This window comes from Schistocerca nitens, chromosome 10 (assembly GCF_023898315.1).
Source record: "Schistocerca nitens isolate TAMUIC-IGC-003100 chromosome 10, iqSchNite1.1, whole genome shotgun sequence".
Classification (NCBI taxonomy): Eukaryota; Metazoa; Arthropoda; class Insecta; order Orthoptera; family Acrididae; genus Schistocerca; species Schistocerca nitens.
The window spans coordinates 219,241,134-219,265,305 of NC_064623.1; the positions used below are offsets into that span (position 1 = coordinate 219,241,134).

The following is a 24,172-nucleotide window of genomic DNA, read 5'->3' on the forward strand; positions in this document are numbered from 1 at the left end:
TTATATCCTCTCTACTTCGACCATCATCAGTTATTTTGCTCCCCAAATAGCAAACCACCTTTACTACTGTAAGTGTCTCATTTCCTAGTCTAATTCCCTCAGCATCACCCAATTTAATTTGACTGCATTCCATTATCCTCGTTTTGCTTTTGTTGATGTTCATCTTATACCCTCCTTTCAAGACACTGTCCATTCCTTTCAACTGCTCTTCCAAGTCCTTTGCTGTCTCTGACAGAATTACAATGTCATCGGCGAACCTCAAAGTTTTTATTTCTTCTCCATGGATTTTAAGGCCTACTCCAAACTTTTCTTTTGTTTCCTTTACTGCTTGCTCAATATACAGATAGAATAGCACCAGGGAGAGGCTACAACGCTGTCTCACTCCTTTCCCAACCACTGCTTCCCTTCCATGCCCCTCAACTCTTAACTGCCATCTGCTTTCTGTACAAATTATAAATAGCCTTTTGCTCCCTATATTTTACCCCTGCCACCTTCAAAATTTGTAAGAGAGTATTCCAGTCAACATTGTCAAAAGCTTTCTCTAAGTCTACAAATGCTAGAAACATAGATTTGCCTTTCCTTAATCTAGCTTCTAAGATAAGTCGTAGGGTCAGTATTGCCCCCACGTGTTCCAACATTTCTACGGAATCCAAATTGATCTTCCCCGAGGTCGGCTTCTAGCAGTTTTTCCATTCGTCTGTAAAGAATACGCGTTAGTATTTTGCAGCAGTGACTTATTAAACATAGTTCGGCAATTTTCACATCTGTCAACACCTGCTTTCTTTGGGATTGGAATTATTATATTCTTCTTGAAGTCTGAGGGAATTTCACCTGTCTCATACATCTTGCTCATGGTAGAGTTTTATGAGGACTGGCTCTCCCAAGGCTGTCAGTAGTTCTAATGGAATGTTGTCTCCTCCCGGGGCCTTGTTTCGACTTTTCAGTGCTCTGTCAAACTCTTCACGCAGTATCACATCTCCCATTTCATCTACATCTACATCCTCTTCCATTTCCCTAATGTTGTCCTCAAGAACATCGCCCCTGTATAGACCCTCTATATACTCCTTCCACCTTTCTGCTTTCCCTTCTTTGCTTAGAACTGGGTTGCCATCTGAGCTCTTGATATTCATGCAAGTGGTTCTCTTTTCTCCAAAGGTCTCTCTAATTTTCCTGTAGGCTGTATCTATCTTATCCCTAATGAGGTAAGCCTCTACATCCTTACATTTGTCCTCTAGCCATCCCTGCTTAGCCATTTTGCACTTCCTGTCGATCTCATTTTTGAGACGTTTGTATTCCTTTTTGCCTGCTTCATTTACTGCATTTTTATATTTTCTCCTTTCATCAATTAAATTCAATATTTCTTCTGTTACCCAAGGATTTCTACTAGCCCTCATCTTTTTACCTACTTGATCCTCTGCTGCCTTCGCTACTTCATCCCTCAAAGCTACCCATTCTTCTTCTACTGCATTTCTTTCCCCCATTCCTGCCATTTGTTCCCTTACGCTCTACCTGAAACTCTGCACAACCCCTGGTTTAGTCAGCTTATCCAGGTCCTATCTCCTTAAATTCCCACCTTTTTGCGGTTTCTTCAGTTTTGATCTACAGTTCATAACCAATAGATTGTGGTCAGAGTCCACATCTGCCCCCTGGAAATGTCTTAAAATTTAAAACCTGGTTCCTAAATCTCTGTCTTACCATTATATAATCTATCTGAAAACTTCTATTATCTCCAGGGTTGTTCCATGTATACAACCTTCCTTCATCATTCTTGAACCAAGTGTTAGCTATGATTTAATTAAGCTCTGTGCAAAATTCTACCAGGCAGCTTCCTCTTTCATTTCTTAGCCTAATCCATATTCAACTACTACGTTTCCTTCTCTTCCTACTCTTGAATTCTAGTCACCCATGACAATTAAATTTTCGTCTCCCTTCACTACCTGAATAATTTCTTTTATCTCATCATACATTTCATCAATTTCTTCATCATCTGCAGAGCTTGTTGGCATATAAACTTGTACTACTGTAGTAGGCGTGGGCTTCGTGTCTATCTTGGCCACAATAATGCGTTCACTATGCTGTTTTTAGTAGCTTACCCGCACTACTATTTTTTTATTCATTATTAAACTTACTCCTGCATTATCCCTATTTGATTTTGTATTTATAACCCTGTATTCGCCTGACCAAAAGTCTCGTTCCTCCTGCCACCGAACTTCACAAATTCCCACTATATCTAACTTTAACCTATCCATTTCCCTTTTTAAATTTTCTAACCTACCTGCCCGATTAAGGGATCTAACATTCCACACTCCGATCCGTAGAACACCAGTTTTCTTTCTCCTGATAACAACGTCGTTCTGAGTAGTTCCCGCCCGGAGATCTGAATGGGGGACTATTTTACCTCTGTGATATTTTACCCAAGAGGATGCCATCATCATTTAATCATACAGTGAAGCTACATGCAGCAGGCAGAGATTACAGATTGTGACTGGAGTGGTCAGATGGCCCCTGACAGCAACAGCTTCCAGAGTGGTATGGAGGGGAACCCGTTTACTAACAATGTCCTTGCAGACCAAGGTGCAAACACCACCAGAAGCCCACAAGGGGCCAATTCGGTTCCGACAGAAAGCTTGGCACCCACAAAGGGTGGGTGAGTAAGAACTGACAAAATGGGTCTCCTGGAGCACAATACAAGCGGCAGAGTAGAAGGAAAGAAGGGGCTGCAACTCTGGAAGGTGACGCAAATAACCATTACAATTCCACTGGAGGTTTCTCAAGTCGGAGTCCAAAGTGGAAGCAAATGGACTGGAGTCGGTCACGCCACCTAGTTGCTATCCGTCACCGATAAGGATGGGGTAATATCCATATAGGTGGGGTCAGACACTGTTGGTTCATTGACTATAGGAGTGGAAGGCTGCACCTCAGGGGGTACCAGAGGGGCCTTGCCCTTGTCCCTGTGTTTCTGCTTCTTTTCTTGGGAAGGAAGAGAAGGGCAGACTTCAGTGAGGGCCAGCACGGAATTACACCGCGCAATATTGACGCCCACCAGCTGCGGATCACACTGCCGATGTGGAGCAGCAGATCACCTTTCAGGGGGGTGCCGGGAAGAGGAGTCCCGGGAGGGAGCTCCAGTACTGGTGGCCGCCAAAGGAGGGTAGCACTTCTCCGGCAGGGGAGGGGGAGCAGCACCTGAAGGGGTGGGTATGGGTACTGAGGGGAAGTGGGAGAGGAGGGGTAGGAGTAGGAGGCTGAAGGCAGGAGGCTGAAGGCATGGGGTGAAGGGGGGTGGGGGCTGGGAAGAGGAGGGGGGGTACGAGGGGGAATGGATGTAATTGAAGCAAAACTAGAAGTCATAGACACGGGATGGAGCCGGACATATTTTTGACAAGCCTCAGTGTAGGGGAGCCGATCTAAGGTTTTGTACCCTTGAATCCTTCTTTCTTCCTTTCTTTCTTTCACAAACACCAGGCATGTAGGCGAGTGTGGAGAATGCTGTTTATTACACTTAACACAAATCGGAGGGGAAGCACAGGCGTTCCCCTATGGATGGGGCGCCCACAGTCACCACAGAGGTGATCAGTGGTGCAGTGGGAAGATGTGTCCAAATCATAAGCATTTAAAGCACCTCATCGGTGGTGGAATATAAGGGTTTACATCACACCGATACACCATTACCTTGACCTTCTCTGGGAGGACACCCCCCTCGAAGGCCAGGATAAAGACGCCCGTAGCGATGCGATTATTTAGAGGGCCTCGTTGCACACGGCAGATAAAACGAACCCCCTCGCAGCTCAAGGTTAGCACGGAGCTCCTCGTCAGTTTGCAGAAGAAGATCTCGGTGGAAAATAATGCCCTGTACCGAGTTCAAAGATTGGTGGGGCGTGATTGGGGTGTCACTGAGATGGTCACAAGCACGCAGGGTGTCAGATTGGGCAGCAGAAGATGTCTTGATGAGTAAAGCATCGGACCGCATTTTATTCATCTACTCATCGATTCAACTTCGCCATACTTATCTTCAATCGTCTCCACAAGAAACAAAGGCTTAGTCGTGGCAAAACTACCGCCATCTGTCCTGGTACAAACCATGTACTGAGGGAAAGGTTTCAACCCAAGCCGGCAAGCTTGACCCTCCTCCCAGGGGGTGGCCAGAGAGGGGAAGGCCGAACGATCAGAAGGAGTGTCACATCTGCTACCACTTTTAGAGTCTGATACAGAATGTCCAGGATGGTGAAGCTTTTGTCGCTTCATGTTCAAGGCGTCCGCCCTAGTACCACCCTCTCCGATCAGGGGTTCACCCCGTGGGCACCACCCAACGACAGCAAGAGCTGTCTGGCACGGCGGCCATTGCCGGGAGTTCTGGTGCCCCAAAACGATGAGCTTCGACTCCTGGGCATACACGAGGCATTAACATCTCAGGTACTAGTAGTGCGAGACCTGTGGTTTCAGGGGGCTCAGCCAAGTGGGTACTTAACAGTCCCACCTCATGGGCTGTCTACCGTGCTGGTGATCTAGCAGGAGGGGGACCAGGGTGCAAAGGGAAAGGGGAGAGGGAGAGGAACCTGCACCATGAAAGCTAGGTAGGGAGTTCATCCCCAAATGGCACACACTGAACGGAAAATTTTGGAAATGGAGGTCAAACCCTGAGGGGACCAAAAACACCGAAGAGGAGATGGAAACAGCAAACTAAACAATAGCACAAACCAAAACAAAGCCAGGAGGATAGCCAGGTCGACATAAAGAAGTCCACTAAGAGGGAAATGAGCGGGCAGGGACAAAGGAGCAAGGATAGGGAGGGAGAGGAACAGGGATGGTAATGCAGCCTGGGAAGGAAAGGAAAAGAAAAGAGACTGCAATAGCTCGTGGCCCCGTCCGCGCCACACACGTACTCACAAAAGGACTGTGGGCCCCCTGGTGGGCTGGGGGAAGAGAAGGTCTTTAACAAGTCCTGCATTACTGAATTTGGGAGTGGGGCAAAAGGTGAGGCCTTTGGAAAGAACTGAGGAAAGGTTCTTTATAGTGTGTCAGGTCTGTTTAGGTTCTGGATTCAGCGTGATGGTGGGAGGGAGCTTTGGAGGGTGGGGTGAATGTAGTAGACAGGGTTTGTCAGCTATGAGGGGACATGGAAGAGGTGGTGTAGAGGTGGTGGCCAGTGGTATTCCCAGGCAGGAGTAGGAAGTGAGCAGGGTGGAGAACTTTTTGAGGTCCCATTTTGCATGTTGCTCTAGGTCCTGGAGGGCAAAAGTTTCAATGTGTGTTATGGGTTCCAGGATTATTGGATTGCATACCAAGAGAGCTTTACAGATGGAGAGAAGGTTCTGCAAGGAAGTTTTGCAGGATTACGTTGGAGAGGGCTAATGATGGGCAGAAAAAGGTGGAGGTCATTGTGGAAGGAGGGGTGGCAGCCGGAGATGGGCAAATTGATGGTAAGGACATTTGGGGGTTTCCATCAGCCAAGAAACAACACAGGAACAGTATGGGGGACTGGGTTCTTGCTAGGGGTAAGAAAACTTTTCTGTATTGAAACAGATGTACAGAGCAAGGAACCATGGTGGTGGAAAAATGCGAAAAATTATGTAAATAATGTATAATGATACCTGAAAAGATTCGCAAAAGTACACCCAAATATGTGGGAAAAAAGTCACAACAAGGATGGAACGGAAGCAAAAGGGAGAAGCAAGACAAAATCAGAGCGAGTTGACAACAGTGAAAACTCACTAAAGCTGGCGTTAAGTCACAATGAGCTCAAAGAAAAGATATAAATAATATACGAGGTGCATTGAAGTTCCAAGGCCTCCGATTTTTTTCTAATTAACTACTCACCCGAAATCGATGAAACTGGCGTTACTTCTCGACGTAATCGCCCTGCAGACGTACACATTTTTCACAACGCTGATGCCACGATTCCATGGCAGCGGCGAAGGCTTCTTTAGGAGTCTGTTTTGACCACTGGAAAATCGCTGAGGCAATAGCAGCACAGCTGGTGAATGTGCGGCCACGGAGAGTGTCTTTCATTGTCACTAGGAGCCAGGTCAGGTGAGTAGGGAGCATGAGGAATCACTTCAAATTTGTTATCACGAAGAAACTGTTGCGTAACGTTAGCTCGATGTGCGGGTGCGTTGTCTCGGTGAAACAGCACACGCACAGCCCTTCCCGGACGTTTTTGTTGCAGTGCAGGAAGGAATTTGTTCTTCAAAACATTTTTGTAGGATGCACCTGTTACCGTAGTGCCATTTGGAACGCAATGGGTAAGGATTACACCATCGCTGTCCCAGAACATGGACACCATCATTTTTTCAGCACTGGCGGTTACCCGAAATTTTTTTGGTGGCATTGAGCTGACTGGCGCTTTGTTTCTGGATTGAAAAATGGCATCCACATCTCATCCATTGTCACAACCAACGAAAAGAAAGTCCCATTCATGCTGTCGTTGCGCGTCAACATTGCTTGGCAACATGCCACACGGGCAGCCGTGTGGTCGTCCGTCAGCATTCGTGGCACCCACCTGGATGACACTTTTCGCATTTTCAGGTTGTCATGCAGAATTGTGTGCACAGAACCCACAGAAATGCCAACTCTGGAGGCGATCTGTTCAACAGTCATTCGGCGATCCCCCAAAACAATTCTCTCCACTTTCTCCATCATGTCGTCAGACTGGCTTGTGCGAGCCCGAGGTTGTTACGGTTTGTTGTCACACGATGTTCTGCCGTCATTAAACTGTCGCACCCACGAACGCACTTTCGACACATCCATAACTCCATCACCACATGTCTCCTTCAACTGTTGATGAATTTCAGTTGGTTTCACACCACGCAAATTCAGAAAACGAATGATTGCACACTGTTCAAGTAAGGAAAACGTCGCCATTTTAAGTATTTAAAACAGTTCTCATTATCGCCGCTTGCGGTAAAATTCCATCGGCCGTACAGTGCTGCCATCTCTGGGACGTATCAACAATGAACGCGGCCTCATTTTAAAACAATGCGCATGTTTCTATCTCTTTCCAGTCCGGAGAAAAAAAAAATCGGAGGCCTCAGAACTTGAATGCACCTCGTATGGTATCGGTGGGAGTAATGCAGGACATAAAATGCAGCACCAACAATCAGCGTGGTCTTGCAGCCGTCTGTTTTGCACAGCTGAGACAGTTGATACTGTGTGGCTCGTATGTAGAGCATGCAGTACGGTGTGTAAGGTGAGAAGAAAAACACAGGAAATAAGAGAAAGAAGCATGTACGTTGACTGAAGTGATGCATTAGAACGTAGTGACAAAGGAAACAGCACTGGGTTAGGATTGAAGGATAGTCATTAGGCAAAAATGAAACAATGGAAAATCCAGGATGGAACGTAACAATATTATGAAAAGCAAAGTTGCTACTTAAAATATAGCAGCACACACACACACACACACACACACACACACACACACACACACACACACACACACACATGCACGCACGCACGCACGACCTCAATCTCGGGCAACTGAAACCACTGCAAGCAGCAGCACCAGTGCATGATGAGAGTGGTGACTTGGTAGTGGTAAGGTGGAGGCTGGGGCCGGGAGGGGGGGGGTGGGGATAGTAGGGCAGGGGTGGTGGACTGCGCAGTACTGCTGGAGAGTGTGCAGGGACAATGTGAAGAGGGGATAGGGTAACTGGGTGCAGTTAGACAGAGCAGGGGACAGGTGGGGAGGAGGAGTTCCAAATGCCTGACGGATTTCAAACCAACAAACAACCTCCTCCTTAGTCGCCATGACAACTATATCCTCACCCAACAATTACTTCTCCTTTGAAGGCATTACGTACAAACAAATCTGAGGTACGGATATTGGCACCTGCACTGCACCACACTATGCCAACCTATTCATGGGCCATCTAGAGGTATCCTTTCTATACACCCTTAATCCTAAACCCCACACCTGGTTCAGATTCATTGATGGCCTCTTTGCTACCTGGATCGAGGGTGAGGGTACCCTCACAACATCCCTCCAGAACCTCAACAACTTGTCTCCATTTGCTTCACCTGGCCCTACTCAAGCCAACAAGCCACCTACCTAGATGTTGACCTCCACCTCAAAGATGGCTCCCTCAGTATCTCTGTCCATATCAAACCTAATAACCACCAGCAATACCTCAACTTCAACAGCTGCCACTTGTTCCACATCAAGAAATCCCTTCCATACAGCCTAGCAACCTGTGATCGTCGCATCTTAGTGACAAGTGGTCCCTCTAGAAACATACTGAGGGTCTCATTTAAGTCTTCACAGACTAATTATCCTCCCAACCTTGTACAAAAACAAATCTCCTGTGCCTTACCTTTCCAGTCTCCTACCACCTCCGTAAGCCCCACCGTCTGGCCACTGGGCAGCATTCCCCTCTTAAGTGAGTACCACCAAGGACTGAAGCAACTGAATTACATTCTCCGCCAGGATTTCACTTACCTCTCGTCGTGCCCTGAAATGAAAAACGTCATGCCAACTATCCTTCCCACCCGCCCCACAACGGTATTCTGCCATTCACCGAACCTACACAATGTAATTGCCCATTTTTATACAACCCCTGCTCCCTATCCCTTACCTCATGGCTCATACCCATATAAGAGACCTAGATGCAAGACCTGTACCATACATCCTCCAACCACCACCTACTCCAGTTTAGTCACAAACTCACCTATCCCATTAAAGGCAGGGCTACCTGTGAAACCAATCATGTTGTCTACAAGCTAAGGTACAACCTCTGTGTTGCATTGTATATGGGCATGGCAACCAACAGGCTGTCTGTCCACATGAATGGCCACTGACAAACTGTGGCCAAGAAATAAGTGGACCACCCGGTTGCTGATCAAGCTGCCAAACACGACACCCTTCACTTCAATGACTGCTTCACAGCTCCTGACATATGGATCCTTCCCACCAACACCAGCTTTTCTGAATTGCACATACAGAAACTTTTCCTGCAATATATCCTATGTTCCCCTAACCCTCCTGGCCACAACCTTCATCCGTCTATCAGTCATTGTTCTCACCCATTCAGCCTCCCTGTTCCCATTCCAGCACTATACAGCCCTCATTCCACCATTGCACGCAGCCTTTTTACTTCTCTCCTTTTCTTCCACGCCCGCCCTCCTCACCTCTTCCCTGCCCTCCATCTAACCTTTCAACTGCACAGCTGTCCTATCCTCTCACCACCTCATGCCTGCACACTCCCAAGCAGCACTGCACTGTCTGCAAACCCTGCCCTATGATCCATCCCCCTCCCAGCTCCAGCCTCCTCCTTAACCACAGCCATGCTTTTTGTAATATTGTTACATTCCATCCTGGGTTTTCCATTGGTTGATTGCTGTCATGATCATGCATCGCCTAGCAGTGATCCCAGCAAAATTCCTCTCCTGTGTCACTGTCACACCAACAATAACTGCTGAGAGGTATTACGTTAATGTGAGGTCCACTATTGTGAGTTTTCAGAAAAACAATGATATAGAAGCATTTTTTGGTACAAATGATTTTATTGTTTCCGCAAACATGCACCCTTAAAAAAATTACACTCTTTTGCATGTACTACTCTGAAAATATTTTTCCTCTCTGACATTGGTGTCTCTAAAACATGGTTTTGGAAGTATTCATGGAGAGATGAAAATCATTGTCCATGCATTTGTCTTTTCTCCACTTATTTTGTCAATAACTCTTAGAAATATAATTGTTTTCCAATCCTTTAAATGAATCATTGAGACATGTGAGATGTAACTAAACAAAGGATCAATTGTGTGCTTCCAGGCATTCACTCTAGTTATTTCCAATCTACGCATAAAATTTCTATGACTTATTCACTCCTAGTCTTTGAGTGCTACGACTTATGCTGTTATGAGTACTTTTCGCCAACTGTGCTCAATTACTGTTGGTTTCTTGTCACTAAGGATTGCTGATAGCGATATTTTTCAGAGCCTGCTGTAGATGTGGTAGTAGACAAGATCTTAAAAATGAATATTGGATGCAAAATCCTGTTTTTAGTGTTTCTGACATCTTTATTTCAATGTGTTCCTCAATTGTGCTGACCCAGAAACTTGGTATTTGCTTTGAGATGCAAGACTCATTGTACAAGAGTTTGAACTTTCATAGTAGCTACTATTTATTCACAACGTATACAAAATACATACAAGTTTCAAAGTTTTACTGCCCTTCGAAATAGTGAACAGCATTGTACATGACCTGTTGCCAGTGATCTGGAAGCTGTAGGATACCCTTAGCAGCATTACTTGTGTGCATAGTTCGAGTGGAGTGGTCTATTGCCCAATAAATCTCTTCGACAGTTCTGAAGTGAATGTCATTAAGCGCTTTTTTGAGCTTAGCAATCAAGTAGATGTCACATGAGCTAATTCCAGGGAGTGTCATAGGTGGTAAAGCACTTTGCAGCCTTATTTGACTGAGCAAATCAGTCACAACTTTCAACATATGTGCCTGTGCATTATCCTGCATAATGATACAGAGGTCCTGCAGAAATTGTCACTGATTCTTTCTCTAAGCTGGTCACAGGTTGTGTTAAAAACAAGAACAGCTTACACAAAAAATAGGCAACACTTTGTCAAGACTCGCCAATCATTTTGCAGGACAATGCTTGGGCACATATGATGCAAGTTATGACTAATTTGTTCATTTGTTGGGGCTGAGAAGTGCTGTGCTAACCACCACACTCCCTGGACTTAAGCTCCCGTGATTTCAATTCTGTTCCTAAATTACAGGAAGCACTTCAAAGCATTTGCTTCAGCACTGTTACGGAGATTCATTGGACAATAGACCGCTCCACTCAAACAATCAATAAACTAACACAGCTAAGGGTATCCTACAACTTCCAGATCACTGGCAATGGTTTATACACGATGATGGTAACTACTCTGAGAGACAGTAAAATTTTGAAACATTCATCTACTTTGTTTACAATGTAAATAAATAGTTGCCACTATGAAGAATCCAACTCTCATATTTCATTTCAAATTTATTTCGAGGATGCGTTCAGCAACAGTTGATTTGCTTGGTTGTTCTAGCCAGGTGGATTCCTGTTCTAATGGTCTGCCCCAGTAAAATATGCCATATTCACATGGAATGCCGTACACACCCAGCACTTCGAGATATAGATCGTGTGTAATGTTACGAAGGAGACTTTTTATCTTTGTTGACAGAAGTGAAGTACACTGGATGCCACATTTCTGTAGGAGTCTCCCTATCATTCTCAATATTGTGCCAGCACAAGGTAGACACACAGGTTTTACTTCTCAGTCTGAGTCTCAACGTCTTTCTAGGTGTTCCTGATTTTGACTCCAAAGCTCACTCAATTTCACAATCCGAGTTCACATTCCTACGGAACGTCATTTGTAGGTAGTTTAATTTTTCAATGAGACTCTCCTTGTCAAAGTATTTTAGCTCTATGGATCAGAGTATTTTGCACCAAATTTCTTTTTCACAGAGGGTGATGGCTCGAGGCATGGTGGTCTGGAGAGTTGTGCACCTAGCAAGTGGATAAACAATGGGAAAGAACCACCACAGTTTAATAACGAAATCCGGAAGATGCTGAGGAAGCGGAGGCTGTTGCACTCACTGTTCAAAAGAGAATGCACAAATAATGACAAAGGTTAGTAGAGCTCAGTGTGTCTGTGGAAACAGGTATGCGCGAAGCGTGCAACTACCACCCTCATACCTTAGCAGAAGATATAACAGATAACACGAGAAAATTTTGGTCGTGTAGAATTGCTAGCTAAACAGGTCTAAGGCTTCCATTCAGTCCCTCACTGGCCAGTCTGGTGTGGCTGTTGAAGATAACAACACAAAAGCCATAGTTTTAAATTTAACGTTCAAGAAATCGTTTGTACCATTCGTATACCGTCATTTGACTATAGGAAAACTCTCGCATTAATGCCATAGCATAGCTAGCATGGAGGAACAATTGAAAGATGTGAAAGCAAATAAACCACCTGGTTTGGATGGTATCCCAATTCAGTCATATATAGGAGTACTATACAGCATTGGCCCCTCACCTATCTTGCATTCATTGTGAATTTATCCCCCAGCACCAAGTTCAAAGTGCAGGTGACTCCTGTATATAACAAAGGTAAAAGGAGGAACAGCAAAATTACAGACTAATATCCCTAACTTCCGTTTGCTGCAGAATCCTTGAACACGTTCTCAATTCGAATATAATAACTTTCTTGAGACAGAGACATTATGTCCACAAACCAGCACGGTTGTAGAAAGCATCACTCATGCGAAACTCTGCTTGTCCTTTTCTCACGATATACTGAGAACTATGGATGAAGGGCAACAGGCTGACTCCACATTTCCAGATTTCCGAAGAGCATTATACACGGTATCCCACTGCAGACTGTTAACGAAGGTACATAAATATGGAATAGGCCCCCATATATGTGACTGGCTCGAAAACTACTTAAGTAATAGAATCCAGTATGTTATCCTCGACGGTGAGTGTTCATCAGAGACAAGGGTGCCACACGTAGTATGATAGGACCACTACTGTCCTCTACATACATTTATGATTTGTTGGACTGGGTGAGAAACATTCTGTGGTTGTTTGCTGATGATGCTGTGATGTATGGTAAGGTGTCGAGGCTGAGTGACTGTACGAAGATACGACTTAGACAAAATTTCTAATTGGTGCGATGATTGGCAGCTAGCTCTGAATGTGGAGAAACTTAAGTTGATGCGAATGGGAACGAAGAACAAACCTTACAGGTTTCGTACCCACCGCCACCACCACCACCACCACCACCACCACCACCACCACCACCACCACCAGCACCAGCCAAACCTGTAGTGGTTGGATACAGTATTAGTAGAGTCCTGTCAAGTCGTTTAAATATCTGGACATATCTGGGTGTAACCTTCCAAAACAATATGAAATGGAAAAAGACATGTGATAACTGTGGTGGGAAAGACAAATGGTTGAATTGGGTTTATTGGGAGAATTTTAGGGAAGTGTGGTTCACATGTAAAGGAGACTGCATATAGGATTCTGATGTAACCCATTCTCGCTCGGGTATTTGGAATCCGTACCAGAACGAAGTGAAGGAAACATCAACACAATACAGAGGTGGGGCATTAGATTTGTTACCAGCAGGTTTGAACAACATGTAAGTGTCATATGGAGATGTTTCTGGAAATCAAATGAGAAACCCTGGAGCGAAGTCTATGTTCTTTTCGAGGAACACTACTAAGAAAATTTAGAGAACCGGCATTTGAAGCTTACTGCTGAATGATTCTACTGCTGGCAACACACATTGCACATAAGGACCAAGAAGATAAGATATCAGAAATTACGGTTCATAGGGAGGCATATTGACAGTCGTTTATGGTGGATTTGGGAGGAGGGAACCAAACAGCGAGGTCATCAGTCCCATAATATTAGGTAAGGCTGGGGATGGTAGTCCGCCGTGCCCTTTGAAAGGAACCACACCGGAATTTGCCTGGAGCGGATTAGGGAAATCACAGAAAAACTAAATCAGGATGAAACTTCCTGGCAGATTAAAACTGCGTACCCGACCGAGACTCGAACTCGGGACCTTGCCTTTTGCGGGCAAGTGCTCTACCATCTGAGCTACCAAAGCACGACTCACGCCCGGTCTCACAGATGGTAGAGCACTTGCCCGCAAAAGGCGAGGTCCCGAGTTCGAGTCTCGGTCGGGCACACAGTTTTAATCTGCCAGGAAGTTTCATATCAGCGCACACTCTGCTGCAGAGTGAAAATCTCATTCTGGAAACATCCCCCAGGCTGTGGCTAAGCCATGTCTCCACAGTATCCTTTCTTTCAGGAGTGCTAGTTCTGCAAGGTTTGCAGGAGAGCTTTTGTAAAGTTTGGAAGGTAGGAGACGAGATACTGGCAGAAGTAAAGCTGTGAGACCGGGCGTGAGTCGTGCTTCGGTAGCTCAGATGGTAGAGCACTTGCCCGCGAAAGGCAAAGGTCCCGAGTTCGAGTCTCGGTCGGGCACGCAGTTTTAATCTGCCAGGAAGTTTCATATCAGCGCACACTCCGCTGCAGAGTGAAAATCTCATTCTGTAAATCAGGATGGCTGGACGTGGGATTGAACCTGGTCCTCCTGAACGCCAGCACAGTGTGCTCAACAATGCACCACCTCACATGGTCAGTCATTTTTCCATCACTATTTGCGAGGGAACGAAGGAGGATATGACTAGTAGTTCCCTCCGCCACGCACTTTGATGTAGGTATAGAAGGCATTTGTGTGTGTGTGTGTGTGTGTGTGTGTGTGTGTGTGTGTGTGTGTGTTCCCATTTTAACTAACATGTTCAGGTTTTATATTACAATGGATAATAGTTTATATGTTCAAGAAACTCTTCTAGTTTTTTTTTGTTACAAGCAGACACACCACAAATGTGTCATCTATGTACCAATAGAAGCTTGATAGTCTGAACTTTGTGCCTTTGCTTCGGAGTGTTCCGCACGCATAGGTTCATCAAGACATACAATAATGTACTATGTATCACCATGTCATTGGTTTATTCACATTTTCTAATGGGAACTAAGTTGACTTAAAAAGTATCTAGACTGAGTCGGGGTACAAGATGAGCAGAGTTGCAAATGTGGTGTTTGTATTTTCTCATATTTCTGCTGACAATGTGTTTCAGGTATTTTGCCAGCTGCTGTGCAGTTGTGCCAATATTACTATCAGCGCTGAGGAACAGCTTTCTCGTGTACCTTAGGAAGGCCATATAGCCATGGTGACACAGCTGCTTGTATTCTAAGAGATTTAGGGCTGATTGTAAAAACATCACTGACAGATGATAAATTCTGACCTCATTTCAGAAATTTAAATTTGTTCAGCAATCTACTCTATTGTGTAACAAACTTAATCCGCTGAACAAGGTTCACTGTTGATCTATAATTGTACATTGTAGATACATAGAATGTATTATAAAAGGTGCTGAACTGTAGATATGAAGGAAAGTAAGCAGAAACGTGTGATGTGTAAAAATCGTAGAGGGAGACCATGGGATGAATACACTAAACAGATTCAGAAGGATGTAGGTTGCAGTAAGTACTGGGAGATGAAGCTTGCACAGGATAGAGTAGCATGGAGAGCTGCATCAAACCAGTCTCTGAATTGAAGATCACAACAACAATGACATTGGAAATTTTCATCCTGAAGTTATATGCAGTACTTTGTGTATGTTTCATATACTCTGATAAAGTTTTTGAAATAAGTTTGATACATAAAAAGTCATTCAGATTATTATTTGTTACATTCACGTTCATTTCTTGTTATGACACAGATTTAAAGAACATGGAAGGTTGCAGTTCATTCATGGCAGCAATAAATGAGGAGACATCTGTAACTTCAAATTAAAATATTGTTCTCTTTATTGATTACAATGAAAATTAAGAGCCAGGAGGGAATGTTTACAATGAGCTGGAAGAACCATAGCGTAAGTTAACTGTGACAACAATGCATCACTGTTTTCAACTAAAAGTAATCTCTAATTATAGGCAGATATTCAACATGCAAGACAGGATTCTGTTATGAAACAGACAGTGTCAGAAGTGCTAAAAAAAATTGTTCTCAATGTAAAATACCGATCTGACTAAAGAAAACTGGAGTGCCTTGAGTGTGAACATGAAATGGAAGTTAGTGCATTCTAGGGGATCATGAAACAAGTAAGGCTACATTTAATGCTGGCAGATAAATTAAGGTTTTCAAACTGACACTTTTTAAATTTACCATATAGCTGAGATGCTGAGTCGGGATAGGCACAACAAAAAGATTCGCACAAAGCTTTAGGCCATTAAGGCCTTTGTCAGTAGTACACACACACACACACACACACACACACACACACACACACACACACACACACACACATATCTGCAGTCTCAGAGAGCTGAAACCACAATGCAAACAGCAGCACCAATGCGTGATAGGACTGGCGACTAGGTGGGGGTAAGAAGGAGGCTGGGGCGGGGAGGGGGAGGGATAGTATGGTGGGAGTGGCAGACAGTGCAGTGTTGCAGTTTAGACGGAGGGTAGGAGAGAAAGTGTGGTGGGGTGTGGGAGGGGGGTGGTGGTGGTAAGTAGCAGAAAGGATAGAAATAAACCTTAATTAGTCACTGCCCTCACCCATCCACCTCCCTCTGTTGACGTCAGGAGGGTTACGGGAACGTAGGATGTATTGCAGGGAAAGTTCCCACCTGCGCAATTCAGAGAAGCTGGTGTTGGTGGGAAGGATCCATATGGCACAGGCTGTGAAGCAGTCATTGGGATGAGGGATATCATATTTGGCAGCGTGCTTAGCAACAGGGTGGTCCACTTGTTTTTTGGCCACAGTTTGTCGGTGGCTGTTCATGCGGACAGACAGCTTGTTGGTTGTCATGCCTACATAGAATGCAGCACAGAGGTTGCAGCTTAGCTTGTGTATCACATGACTGGTTTCACAGGTAACTCTGCCTTTGATGGGATAGGTGACGTTAGTGACTAAACTGGAGTAGGTGGTGGTAGGGGGATGTATGGGACAGGTCTTGCATCTAGGTCTATTACAGGGGTATGAGCAATGAGGTAAGGGATTGGGAGCAGGGGTTGTGTACGGATGGACGGTAATATTGTGTAGGTTCGGTGGAATACCATAGCAGGAGGGGTGGGAAGGATAGTGGGGCAGGACATTTCTCATTTCAGGGCATGACGAGAGGTAATCGAAACCCTGGCAGAGAATGTAATTCAGTCCCGGATGGTACTGAGTTACGAGGGGAATGCTTCTCTGTGGCCAGACTGTGGGACTTTGGGAAGTGGTGGGAGACTGGAAAGATAAGGCACAGGAGATTTGTTTTTGTACAAGGATGGGAAGGGGTCAGTGGAGGCTTCAGTGAGGCCCACGTATATTTCGAGAGGGACTGCTCATCACTGCAGATGCGACGACCATGGGTGGCTAGGCTGTATGGAAGGGACTTCTTGGTATGGAATGGGTGGCAGCTGTCGAAGTGGAGGTATTGCTGGTGGTTAGTAGGTTTGATATGGACGGAGGTACTGAAGTGAATGGCCGAAAGCTTTAATTGCGTGAATCTTTTTGTTGAGCCTATCGAGACTCAGCATCTCCGCTATATGGTGAGTAGCAACTTTCCTTTCTGGTATTGTACATACCTTCTTGGATTTTCCCTTGTATGACTTTTTAATGTATTCCCGTTTTTTTAACTGTTTTATGTGAATACACTGTTAGTAAATGTCTGCATTGCACTATGATATCTGTTAGCTACATTTTCTGTTGGTAATGGAATTTCTTCGCAGTGTCTTCTCCCCGTATAGTGTAATCTCTTTCAGGTCCCTCATCCGATGCACTAACTACTTTACTGTATTGTGCACTTCAAATGTTGCAGTACTAATGGCCAAACAATTTTTTTTCCTTTCAACATTTTGTACATTAAAAAAACTTTGCCAGAGGAGTAAGAAGCGGCAATTTGAAGAAAGAAATTTCGAGAACTGATGTGGAGCTGATCCTGAGATCCTCTGGACTGTATTTCAGGATGCAGCCACAAAGTCCCCACTTGATGATTACTAATTAACTTAAATATGCTTACTACCATTTTTGCTCATCAACGTGCATACCATTGTCTTTCCAGTTTAAGCACTTAATTCTGTGGTTACAGGTATAAAGTAGAGTCGTTTCTATTTTACACACAATACAAGGCATTAATAAAATAGTAATACAGAAGTAAATAACTGTGAAAAGGGTAAATAACTTGCAGGAATATTTGATACTGCACGGAATGCAACATATTTTCAAGCTTTATTTCCACCTAACACTGTTAGTTACCGATGTTCCCACTAGGTGGTATATGTGAATGAGTTATTCTAACAGTCATCATGGAATCATACAGGGTGTTTCAAAAATGACCGGTATATTTGAAACGGCAATAAAAACTAAACAAGCAGCAATAGAAATACACCGTTTGTTGCAATATGCTTGGGAAAACAGTACATTTTCAGGCAGACAAACTTTCGAAATTACAGTAGTTACAATTTTCAACAACAGATGGCGCTGCAGTCTGGGAAACACTATAGTACGATATTTTCCACATACCCACCATGCGTAGCAATAATATGGCGTAGTCTCTGAATGAAATTACCCGAAACCTTTGACAACGTGTCTGGCGGAATGGCTTCACATGCAGATGAGATGTACTGCTTCAGCTGTTCAATTGTTTCTGGATTCTGGCGGTACACCTGGTCTTTCAAGTGTCCCCACAGAAAGAAGTCACAGGGGTTCATGTCTGGCGAATAGGGAGGCCAATCCACGCCGCCTCCTGTATGTTTCGGATAGCCCAAAGCAATCACACGATCATCGAAATATTCATTCAGGAAATTAAAGACGTCGGCCGTGTGATGTGGCCGGGCACAATCTTGCATAAACCACGAGGTGTTCGCAGTGTCGTCTAAGGCAGTTTGTACCGCCACAAATTCACGAAGAATGTCCAGATAGCGTGATGCAGTAATCGTTTCGGATCTGAAAAATGGGCCAATGATTCCTTTGGAAGAAATGGCGGCCAAGACCAGTACTTTTTGAGGATGCAGGGACGATGGGACTGCAACATGGGGCTTTTCGGTTCCCCATATGCGCCAGTTCTGTTTATTGACGAAGCCGTCCAGGTAAAAATAAGCTTCGTCAGTAAACCAAATGCTGCCCACATGCATATCGCCGTCATCAATCCTGTGCACTATATCATTAGTGAATGTCTCTCATGCAGCAATGGTAGCGGCGCTGAGGGGTTGCCGCGTTTGAATTTTGTATGGATAGAGGTGTAAACTCTGGCGCATGAGACGATACGTGTACGTTGGCGTCATTTGGACCGCAGCTGCAACACGGCGAACGGGAACCTGAGGCCGCTGTTGGATCACCTGCTGCACTAGCTGTGCGTTGCCTTCTGTGGTTGCCGTACGCGGTCGCCCTACCTTTCCAGCACGTTCATCCGTCACGTTCCCAGTCCGTTGAAATTTTGCAAACCGATCCTTTATTGTATCGCTTTTCGGTCCTTTTGGTTACATTAAACCTCCGTTGAAAACTTCGTCTTGTTGCAAAAACACTGTGTTCTAGGCGGTGGAATTCCAACACCAGAAAAATCCTCTGTTCTAAGGAATAAACCATATTGTCCACAGCACACTTGCACGTTGTGACCAGCACACGCTTACAGCAGAAAGACTACGTACAGAATGGCGCACCCACAGACTGCGTTGTCTTCTATATCTTTCACATCACTTGCAGCGCCATTTGTTGTTGAAAATTGTAACTACTGTAACTTCGAAAGTTTGTCCGCCTGAAAATGTACTGTTGTCCCAAGAATATTGCAACAAACGGTGTATTTCTATTGCTGCTCGTTTAGTTTTTATTGCCGTTTCAAATATACCGGTCATTTTTGAAACACCCTGTATAAAGCTGCACAATGTGCCTGTTGCTTATGGTTTCATGAATCCAAATCTGCTACTACAGTTGAGAGACAATCCACGATTGAATATCTCAAGCCACCACCTCCAACAAACTTATCAATTGGTACAATTGTTTCACTGAAACTGGCTATGTTGCACGTAAGACACCGGATCGGGGTCGGCCAGCAGTCTCTGTCGCAGCAATTGAACAAGTTTGGCAGTGTTTCATTCTTAGTCCAGGTAAATCAATGAGACATACCAGCTTAGAATTGAATATGCCTAGTGTTACACTGTAGAAAGTATTACGGAAATGCCCATCATTCAAATCCTACAAATTGAAACTGTTGCAAGCTTTAAGAGAAAGTAACAAAAGCGAGATGAGTTTTGTGCACATTTAACAAAATGCAGATAGAAGATAATTTTCTTAATAAAATTGTGCTCAGTGACAAAGCCACCTTCTGTACCCACATTAAAGTTACTCAGCATAACATTCGCATATGGGGCGAGCCATTCGCATATGGGGCGAGCATGAACCACATCACATCACATAATCCAACATGTATGGGACATAGCTAAGATAAACTTTTTTTTCTTTTTCTTTTCTTTTGTTCTTCCAGCTGTACACGACACTACTGCGCATGCGCTTAAGCCTGCTGGTAACTGCTAAAACAACCTAATGTAAACCGTTGTGACGTCACGCTCATCGAAAGCAGTTTGTTGTTACGAAGCATTGCATAGTCTTCGTCCTAAAGCCTTTGATACATTTTGCTGTTGGCAGCTGCTTGTGAGTGCACTGTGTTTTGTTCTAAATGGTTAATTTCCTTTGCAACTTAAGTTTTCTTTTGTTTTTTCCCCTTGTGTAGGTTTTATTGCTGCAATAATATTTTGCAGTAGCAGGCTAAAGTAAAATTCATTGTTAGAGTATCATTTCTTACCAGACAAAACCACAAAAATTTTGCTGAAAAATGAAAAAATTAAAATTCCTGGAATTCTAAAAAATCCTAGTTTTTCCCGGTTTTCTCCTGGATGAAACAATTCCCAGGTTTTTCCCAGATTTCCCAGTAGTCCCGGGGCGTATACACCCTGTTCCAGGTCAAGCAAATACATCAAAGTTTTATCTCCCGTTATGATTTTGCTTTGCCTCAGATGAATTTTGAGTATTTGTTTCCACTAACTGAAATGAACTTATTCTTAAGAATCGGTTGAACTGTGAAGAAACCAGTGAGAACTTTTCATAGGTAATTTTTTGCGCAAAAACTAGTGTATAGCTAAGTCTTTCCTGGAGATTACTGGTAATCAAGAGTTAGGCATTTACAAAATGTGTAAAGAATTATCCAAATAATACCTTCACATGAAATTTTCCCTCTCCCATGAACCATGGACCCTGCCGTTGGTGGGGAGGCTTGCGTGCCTCACCGATACAGATGGCTGTACCGTAGGTGCAACCACAACGGAGGGGTATCTGTTGAGAGGCCAGACAAACATGTGGTTCCTGAAGAGGGGCAGCTGCCTTTTCAATTAGTTGCAGGGGCAACAGTGTGGATGATTGACTGATCTGGCCTTGTAACCCTAACCAAAACGGCATGGCTGTGCTGGTACTGCGATCGGCTGAAAGCAAGGGGGAACTACAGCCGAAATTTTTCCCGAGGGCATGCTGCTTTACTGTATGGTTAAATGATGATGGCGTCCTCTTGGGTAAAATATTCCGGAGGTAAAATAGTCCCCTATTCGGATCTCCGGGTGGGGACTACTCAAGAGGACGTCGATATCAGGAGAAAGAAAATGGCGTTCTGCAGATCAGAGTGTGGAATGTCAGGTCCCTTAATCGGGCAGGTAGGTTAGAAAACTTAAAAAGGGAAATGAATAGGTTAAAGTTGGGTATAGTGGGAATTAGTGAAGTTCCGTGGCATGAGAAACAAGACTTTTGGTCAGATGATTACAGGGTTATAAATACAAAATCAAATAGGGGTAATGCAGGAGTAGGTTTAATAATGAATAAAAAAAATAGGAGTGCGGATTAGCTACTACAAACAGCATAGTGAACACATTATTGTGGCCAAGATAGACACAAAGCCCATGCCTACTACAGTAGTACAAGTTTATATGCCAACTAGCTCTGCAGATGAAGAAGAAATTGATGAAATGTATGATGACATAAAAGAGATTATTCAGATAGTGAAGGGAGACGAAAATTTAATAGTCATGGGTGACTGGAATTCGTCAGTAGGAAAAGGGAGAGAAGGAAACATAGTAGGTGAATATGGATTGGGGGGAAGAAATGAAAGAGGAAGCCGCCTTGTAGAATTTTGCACAGAGCATAACTTAATCATAGCTAACACTTGGTTCAAGAATCATAAAAGAAGGTTGTATGCCTGGAAGAATCCTGGAGATACTAAAAGGTATCAGATAGATTATATAATGGTAAGACAGAGATTTAGGAACCAGGTTTTAAATTGTAAGACATTTCCAGGGGCAGATGTGGACTCTGACCACAATCTATTGATTATGAACTGCAGATTGAAACTGAAGAAACTGCAAAAAGGTGGGAATTTAAGGAGATGGGACCTGGATAAACTGAAAGAACCAGAGGTTGTACAGAGTTTCAGGGAGAGCATAAGGGAACAATGGACAGGAATGGGGGAAAGAAATACAGTAGAAGAAGAGTGGGTAGCTCTAAGGGATCAAATAGTGAAGGCAGCAGAGGATCAAATAGGTAAAACGACGAGGGCTAGCAGAAACCCTTGGGTAGCAGAAGAAATATTGAATTTAATTGATGAAAAGAGAAAAAATAAAAATTCAGTAAATGAAGCAGGCAAAAAGGAATACAAACGTCTCAAAAATGAGATAGACAGGAAGTGCAAAATGGCTAAGCAGGGATGGCTAGAGGACAAATGTAAGGATGTAGAGGCTTGTCTCACTAGGGGTAAGATAGATACTGCCTACAGGAAAATTAAAGAGACCTTTGGAGAGAAGAGAACCACTTGTATGAATATCAAGAGCTCAGATGGCAACCCAGTTCTAAGCAAAGAAGGGAAGGCAGAAAGGTGGAAGGAGTATATAGAGGGTTTATACAAGGGCGATGTTCTTGAGGACAATATTCTGGAAATGGAAGAGAATGTAGATGAAGACGAAATGGGAGATGATATACTGCGTGAAGAGTTTGACAGAGTACTGAAAGACCTGAGTCGAAACAAGGCCCCGGGAGTAGACAACATTCCATTAGAACTACTGATGGCCTTGGGAGAGCCAGTCACGACAAAACTCTACCATCTGGTGAGCAAGATGTATGAGAGAGGCGAAATACCCTCAGACTTCAAGAAGAATATAATAATTCCAATCCCAAAGAAAGCAGGTGTTGACAGATGTGAAAATCACCGAACTATCAGTTTAATAAGTCACAGCTGCAAAATACTAACGCGAATTCTTTACAGACGAATGGAAAAACTGGTAGAAGCGGACCTCGGGGATGATCAGTTTCGATTCCATAGAAATGTTGGAACATGTGAGGCAATACTAACCTTACGACTTATCTTAGAAGAAAGATTAGAAAAGGCAAACCTACGTTTCTAGCATTTGTAGACTTGGAGAAAGCTTTTGACAATTTTGACTGGAATACTCTCTTTCAAATTCTGAAGGTGGCAGGGGTAAAATACAGGGAGCGAAAGGCTATTTACAATTTGTACAGAAACCAAATGGCAGTTATAAGAGTCGAGGGACATGAAAGGGAAGCAGTGGTTGGGAAAGGAGTGAGACAGGGTTGTAGCCTCTGCCCGATGTTATTCAATCTGTATATTGAGCAAGCAGTGAAGGAAACAAAAGAAAAATTCAGAGTAGGTATTAAAATTCATGGAGAAAAAATAAAAACTTTGAGGTTCACCAATAACATTGTAATTCTGTCAGAGACAGCAAAGGACTTGGAAGAGCAGTTGAACGGAATGGGCAGTGTCTTGAAAGGAGGATATAAGATGAACATCAACAAAAGCAAAACGAGGATAATGGAATGTAGTCGAATTACGTCGGGTGATGCTGAGAGAATTAGATTAGGATATGAGACCCTTAAAGTAGTAAAGGAGTTTTGCTATTTAGGGAGTAAAATAACTGATGATGGTCGAAGTAGAGAGGATATAAAATATAGACTGGCAATGGCAAGGAAAGCGTTTCTGAAGAAGAGAAATTTGTTAACATCGAGTATAGATTTAAGTGTCAGGAAGTCGTTTCTGAAAGTATTTGTATGGAAGTAAAACATGGACGATAAATAGTTTGGACATGAAGAGAATAGAAGCTTTCGAAATGTGGTGCTACAGAAGAATGCTGAAGATAAGGTGGGTAGATCACATAACTAATGAGGAGGTATTGAATAGGATTGGGGAGAAGAGAAATTTGTGGCACACCTTGACTAGAAGAAGGGATCGGTTGGTAGGACATGTTTTGAGGCATCAAGGGATCACAAATGTAGCATTGGAGGGCACCGTGGAGGGTAAAAATCGTAGAGGGAGACCAAGAGATGAATACACTAAGCAGATTCAGAAGGATGTAGGTTGCAGTAGGTACTGGGAGATGAAGAAGCTTGCACAGGATAGAGTAGCATGGAGAGCTGCATCAAACCAGTCTCAGGACTGAAGACCACAACAACAACAACAACAACAACAACAACATGAAATTTTCACCTTTTGACAACATTTCTTTCAACATTCCAATAGCACCACATAGATGCCATTTTTTAAACGTTGAAATGTGATCCTTGTACAGACTGGCA

The 24,172-nt window shown here is 43.8% G+C and overlaps 1 protein-coding gene across 2 annotated transcripts in view; it reads right to left on the minus strand.

The window, feature by feature from the left end:
* Nucleotides 1-24,172, minus strand: part of LOC126210222 (uncharacterized) — a 103,216-nt gene that overhangs the window by 23,673 nt on the left and 55,371 nt on the right. The window lies entirely within an intron of this gene.